Source organism: Centruroides sculpturatus, unplaced genomic scaffold, assembly GCF_000671375.1.
Source record: "Centruroides sculpturatus isolate CEXI.00-Female unplaced genomic scaffold, Cexi_2.0 scaffold76, whole genome shotgun sequence".
NCBI classification, from domain to species: domain Eukaryota; kingdom Metazoa; phylum Arthropoda; class Arachnida; order Scorpiones; family Buthidae; genus Centruroides; species Centruroides sculpturatus.
This window is the reverse complement of record NW_019384451.1, coordinates 46,136-53,876: the sequence shown is the minus strand read 5'-3', so window position 1 is coordinate 53,876 and position 7,741 is coordinate 46,136.

Here is a 7,741-nt window from a genome sequence, read left to right as displayed (position 1 = left end):
ATATGAAAGGTGTCTCCGGTTAGCGGTAATATTTCAAGCTTCATTCTAAAAAAACTCCATTTTAATTCATTCTAAAGACTAAATTTTGAAATTTAAAAATAAAATAATTTGAAAATATCTAAAATAAATATAAAAAATTCTTTCAATAATATACAGCTCGATCTTAATATTTTATTTCAACTTAATTACTTAAAATATTGCACTCATAAAAAGAAATATTTATGTAGTTTTTGAGCGAGGGACAAGCAGACAGACGTTCAATACCAAGTTTAGATTCTAAAACCAAATAAATAAAAAAACAGATAGACCTATTTAGATTATTATTGCATTTCCGTGTTTGTTTAGATAAAAGTCAGAGTAGTTGATCTTCGTTATCTATTTGCAGGTTAGAGGGGAAGTGATAAAATAACCTTGTTACGAAAGCAAAAACGGATGCACTGTGTTAAGCCTAATGATCGTGCTAATAGCTCAGAGGGTTTAGCGTGACAGAATCTAACAGGGTGTCAACTTGTCATCCTCCTTCACTGACTGATTGTATTGCTACCAGATGCAACGCAAACAGTCACTCTTTAGAAATAAATTCTCTTCTCTTATACATTTAAGCGTAGGCAACTATTCGTGTGAACACATTTTTCAATGTTAAAACTGATATTTTAATGTAATAAATTAAAATATTTTAGATTTTTAAGATATTTTAATTTATTACATTATTATATATATAGGCCTATATATATATATATATATATTTTTTTTTTATTCAGAATTTCTGAGCTCAAAGTTAGCCAAAATTACAAAGAATTTAATAGTATATTACAATCCTTTAATACGGAATTCCATTATAACCCTACAAACGTCAATAGGAATTCATTCCATACTTTCTCCAGAATATTTTCGCCTATTTATGTAGGATTACACGCGAAATCAGTTAAAAACTTTGATATTTATGCTTTAATAGCATTTTATCGTATTTAATTTCAAATACAGGTAACCCCCGTATAACATGGCACTTCTATAGCACGGATTCGCTCTAACACGGTTCGAGAATTGGTACCATCCCCCGTATAACACGGTACTTTTATAGCACGGATTCGCTCTAACACGGTTCGAGAATTGGTACCATCCCCTTATAACACGGTACTTTTATAGCACGGATTCACTCTGACAAGGTTCGAGAAATAGGTAAAACCCTGGTACAACATGAAATGTAATAAATTTTTACATACTTAAGTACTAATAGTTCACGAAAATTATTATTTTCGTGAACTATTAGTACTTCAGTATGTAAATTTTCTTTTCTCGTCTCCATACACATGGTCCTTCGCGAAAATTGTTTCAATTTTGCCAGATCTCGACGCTTCTGNGAAGATTGGAGAAAAGATGATGGAAAAAAGAGAGAGAGAGAGAGAGAGAAAAAGAGAAAAAGGCTATTCAGTTACTCAAAGTAGAAAACTCGTACAGACATAAATAACTCCGAATTTCCAATTACTCGCCAGACCTGTGGACTTTGTATGGCATTTAAAATAAAATAATGTAATTGTAAACAAAGCATATGAAAGGTGTCTCCGGTTAGCGGTAATATTTCAAGCTTTCAATAATAAGAAGAATAAATAAAATACTTTTCTATTAAATAGTTGTTTCGATGAAAAAAGTAATTAGATATTGTACGATATTAAAAAAAAAATTGTTAAATCATAAATAGAATTCTAGAAGGAATTGAAAACTTTTTTTTTTAAATTTATAATTGGAATTTAGAATGGTTTTAATATATTTAGAAATCTTTCAAAGAGTTTATTATAAAAATTAAATCTAAAGATACTTCTAAATGATACTTTGAAAGATTATTTAAAAAGTTTTTCATGCATTCATTTTGAATTACAGTTTACTATGCATAACACATCATCTTATTTCATACTATTATGATGATTTAAACATAGAACAACTTTAAAAATAGATAAAAAAAAATTATATTAAGATAGCTTCTAAACAATTAGGCATATATATAAATAATAGGGATATATTTTGTATTATTTTAAACAGAAAAGGTATTTTGATGGCTTAAGAGTAGTCAAAGAAGCTTCCGAAAAGAGGATAATCCTTCGCTTTTTTATACATTTTAGGGATTGTAAATAATATTTACGTCAAGTTTTATGGATTATTTAAGTAAATTTTACATACTAATTAATTAAAATTTCAGTACATGTATTTATTTATAAGCAATTAAAAAAAATAATAATAATAAGGAAATAAGTTATCGATAGTTTCAACGTAAATAACCCGAAGTGCGGTAGCTAAACTTGAGACTTAATTGTTTTTCTGTGTGTGTGTGTGTTTTTTTTTTTACGATCTTTCGTGACGAAACACTGGATGGAAACAAAATACGTTCATTTGCATAACAACTAACAGCCATTTGCATACAGAGTCAATGAACTGAGAATTACGAAATAAAATAATTATAACAGTTTATTAATTACAAAAATAATGCTTATAATTAAATAAAATATCCGTTGTTAACAATTACAGAGAAAAGAAAAAAAAATGTTTTTTTTTTATCGATCAATCAAAAAATTAAAAAAAGAAATAAATAATAAAAAAAAAGGTTGTTTGGTCCATGTCCAGGCAAATGGCGGACAACTCTGTAATTGGTTTCCACAAATCGGCGATTGGTGGCGCCTCGTCGACGTCTTAAAGTCGGCCAGCGATTTATTTATTAGTCGGATCACGCCGTTAGGTTAGAAAGAGATAAAAGAACAAAAAATATTATGGGTTAAATGCAAGTTCGTTTGGGAAACATTATAGCAATTTATACTGCCGACGACGGTGGTAAGAGATATAAGAGAGAGTTAAATGGGGTTATCTATGGCAGATAAAGGCCAGCCGCCCCTCTACTTTTTTTTTTTTTTTCTTTTTCTACCGCTCTTTGTAATCTCTTAATTGAGTCGGCTATTCTAGAAGCTATGTCAATGCTTAAATACCGGATTACAGCTTGAATTATTAAGAGATTTATTATCTCAACTAAGTATTTTATTTCCTATTTAAACTATTTAATTAATCGCTCTTAGGTATATTTTCAATCGGTACTTATAAATAATTTCTCACGATTCTGTTCTTCCGATTATCTTCGGGCCATTTTAAACTTAAAACTCGGACCACCAAAAAAGAATTTTTTTTTTTTTTTTAATTAATTGAATATTTAAAAATTTCTTTAATGTTTTATATGTGTTGCTTAATTAATGAGTGATGAAGCAGCAAATAAATAAATAAATAAATATATATTTTTAATGAATTATCAAGAGGAAACAAATAGATAACTTATTTAATTCTTTTAATGAGTTGTAAGAATGATAAATCCTGGATAAAATCCAAAATCAACACTTTTTTAAAGGAATGTTTATGTAAGATGTGTAAATTAATATGAAAAAATATTCCTATCGTTAATGTAAGAGAAAAAATAAACATCGTTAAAAAAGAATTTAAAAACTAATTTAACTTAAGAAAAATTATTATATATGAATGACATTTATGTAAACAAATAAATATATAAGCCTATTAATATAATGTAAATAAATAAATCTCTCTTACATAATTAATTAAGAAATAATTAAATGGGAAGTGTTTAAATGATTTTTAATTAATTAATTTTTTTTATACTGTCGATCCCCCCTATAACACTGTAGATTATTCCGTTTTATATGAATTCCATGTTGTACGAGTCACTTAGATTTTACAAATACGTGAGCCGTTCACACACGTATTTGTAAAATCTAAGTGACTCGTACAACATGGAATTCATATAAAACGGAATTATCTACAGTGTTATAGGGGGGTCGACTTGTATATATTGGGCAAGATTTTAATAGATTAAATTAAAATATTTTAAATAAAAATCGTAATAATAAAAAAAAAGAAGAATAATCATCTGTTTAGGCCTGTAATATTTAATATCTTTTATGTAAAATAATATAAAATAGTCTATTAAATAAAACATTGTAATTTTTAAAAACTAAGCTTAGAAATATGGATAATTGTTATATAATTATAGGCCTATATAGGCCTATATTTATTTATTTACACGTTATTTAATAAATTTTTAGAAAATATTTATTAAGCGCAAGTTATTTAAGGAAAACGATGTAGGATGTAGTTAACTGCTTTTGTTTAGCTTTATTTTGATTCAAAGCGTTGTAATTTATGTAAGCTATTAAACAAGAAAGATCTAATTATGCAAAATAAGCTGATTGAATAAGGCAAGAATTTTTAGTTTTTATAACGGTTAACTTACTTTTGGATCATTGCTTGAAACAAAGTAATAAATCAATTTATAAATTAGAAAGTTTGCTTATTATTATTATTGTTTTCTGAATCAATTTTAACGAATCACTACAAATTATCAAATTTATATTAAACATTACAATAAAAATAAGATAAGAATCCTCATAGAGTTAAACGTTATGAACTTAGTAATTGGTAATAAAGTAATTTCTCATAATAATAATAAAAAATAAAACTTAAATAAGCCATCGAGTAATTGTACAATCGTGACAATTATAGAAGCAAAGCATTTAACCTCACTAAATGCTGGGCATGATGCCATTCTCTCTCTTTTTCCACTCGAGTAAGTAACGGTAGCGATTCGTTTAACATAAGGAAAAACGTGCACAGATTTAATGATAATCACCTATTATCATCATTACGAGTGAAAGTATGAAACATAGATTGATTTCGAAGATAATTAGAGCACTTTTCAACAGATTGACCGACACAATGGTAATCTCGTTAAAATTCTTCTCCTGTATAAATCATATGCAAATTGAGAGAAGCGCCGTTCATTTATCAATTTAGACAGTACTTCTTCCATTAGTCAATGAGACGAAATAATTAGCGTAATGAAAGCGTTTTTATCTTTATTAAGCTTTTTTTTTTTTTTAAATTTAGAACATAATAGATTCGTAGGCTAAAATGAATTAATTAAGCTATTGGTTACATGAGGTCAAATGCATGGAAATATGTAATGTAAAAATTCCAGAATGTTTTCGCTCATTTTCTAAATTTTATATTTTGGAATAAGTATAAAAAAAAACAATTAATAGCGAGATTGCGGCCGAAGTTTTCATCTTTAAAACGTGAACGTCGAACGTCGAGCGCCGCTTACAACATAGCGACGTTCGACGTTCGACGTTCGACGTTCACGTTTTAGAGCTAAAAACTTCGGCCGCAACCTCGCTAATATTATATTTGAATTGTTATGATTAAATTAAGAATCTTAAAAGTAAAATTTGTAAGTATTCCAGGCATTACTTTATATTATTAGACTTAAATATCTAGTAACTTTGCTTACATGAATTTTATTGTTTTAAAAATCCTAATCGAGTAAGAAAAGGGAAAAAGTAATTTGAAAGACATACTGAACAATATACACATCAGCAGTTCTCAACCAATGATACACGTACTCAAGAGTTCTCAAGAAGGATCTTGGTTAATGCTACAAACTCCATATACAGAAGGCTCGGGTGTTAAACGAATGAAAGGTTGAGAACAACTGATATAGATAATAACAATTGTTACGAGCAGTTTAAATTGATCATAATAAAATAGTAGAATACAACAGAGGCTTGCATCCAAGTAAAATCAAACCGTTGTTAAATACAGGAGAAGAGAACATATACATTAATAATTGTTTATTTTTATTTAAAAAATAAATTAAGAATAAACATAGGCTAATAAAAATAAAAGTAAAACGATTTTTCGTTCTCTAATTTCAGAATTTCAAGAGGATTTAAAATAAACAAGTTTAGCACAAACATCATAAAATTAGTTTATTTTGAATTTTTATATTGTCATTAGATTCTTAACTTCATTATCTTCATAAATTAAAATAATTAGGCATTAAAAAAGGGGTATATACAGTACAATTTTAAGCATTTTTTAGGCCCTGGCTAATTTCTTTAGGAGGTATTATAGATACAAATATAGAACAATATTAGTAATGAGCATGAGATAAACAAATAATTTAGTTTTTTTTTAATAATAATATATTCTTTTCTTATAAATAAAAGTATTTGAAATTGTTAAATTTATATTATAAATTTTTAGGAAACACGAAAATTCAAAAATAGATACTTTATACGACATTATTATTGTTTTATATTAGTAATGATGTAATAAAGTATCTATTTTAGCAGATAGGCCCGGCTCGCCCGAGCAAAAGTAAAATAATAAATATTAAAATGAAAACCATATTAAGATTTTAGTTATTTTAGCCTATCATTATCATGCTTATCACAGTGTTAAATAAATTATAAGAAGAAAAAGGAAAATGCAAAAAATAAAAACCACAAAAACCTACTTTGAAAAAGGAAAAAAAACCGAATCGATCTTATTTAAATTCATATAAAAATAACAACAACAAATGAACGATCAGATTTCGAGACAAACTGACCAAAGATTCACTCTTGGCACACCCCCGAGTAGTCTACATGTTTAAGAATACGATACTCGGTTGGTAGGAAATGGTGCGATTTCATTGATGTATGATCAATGAAATTGCTAGGAATTGACGTTTTTCAAATTTCGAGATTGTAGTAGACAGGATAGGAATCGAAGTTCTTTTTTTTTTTTTTTTTTTTAAACAAAGAAAGCCTACATTTTACAGGATATACAGAGGATATCAAATGTTTTCCCATCGACAACGCCCCGACTTATCAAAATCTACGAGTGTGTTCATTCGGCGATCGGGACAAGCTACATACATATTCAAAATATGTTTGCATTTTACAATATAATCTGTTTATCTGCTCGTGTAGATCTGTATCTACTTCGGAACATGCTAAAATTTTACATTTTCGAGAGAATTTCTACAGAATTTCTATGAATCATATCGTTCCGGGTACGCCGATATCGAAAAGATTACAACTAAATCCAATTTTTACTTTACTCGAATCGATTTAATCTTCCAATACTTTACTCGGTGTGTTTATTTTTGAGAAATTTTACACACGTAATTCCGAATTTTAGCGAAATCTCCGATTTTATAAATAAAAGAAAAAAAAACCATTTCCGAGATTGAGGTGTAGTATTTTTCCGTTGAAAAACGACAACGCAGCAGATTTAGGGTTTACAGGAAACTGACTAAAGTCAATTTTCAGCAATTGGAACGAATAAAAGAATTTCTTTTTTTAATAAAATAATTCGATTTTCAGCCATCGACAAACTTTTCGGTCAAATTTTTGACTGGTTATTGATAATCTCGGCTCTTAAAAATCTGGTCAAGCGAGAAAGTTGTGTGGAATTTATCGCAGCATAAAGAAATTAAAGGAGACAAAACATAAAATTTGACCTAGTAAAGGTCGAAATTTTGTGGATTTTCAGCTACAGTACTCTAACTTGAGCTAAAACCTTTAATTTTAACATATTTTTTTTAAAAAGAAGAAGAAAAAAGACGCTTTCATTAGTCATACTTTTCAAGATGGAGGTGGAAGATGGTGAGTGATTTCACCCCGTATACATCACTACTGCATTTACGTACAGTACACACGATTAAATTCTACATTTTATATAGGGTTTCGGAATGGGGAATGATCCCATCCGCATCATCTCACTAAAACACTATTAAAATGCATTGTCATATAGAATTTTCCGCCTTCTATCTTGATTAAAAATAGGTAAAATTTGAATTGCAAGATCCGAGAACATAATACCAAGCAAGTTATATAAAAGAACTTAAAAAAAAAAGCTTGAAAATTAA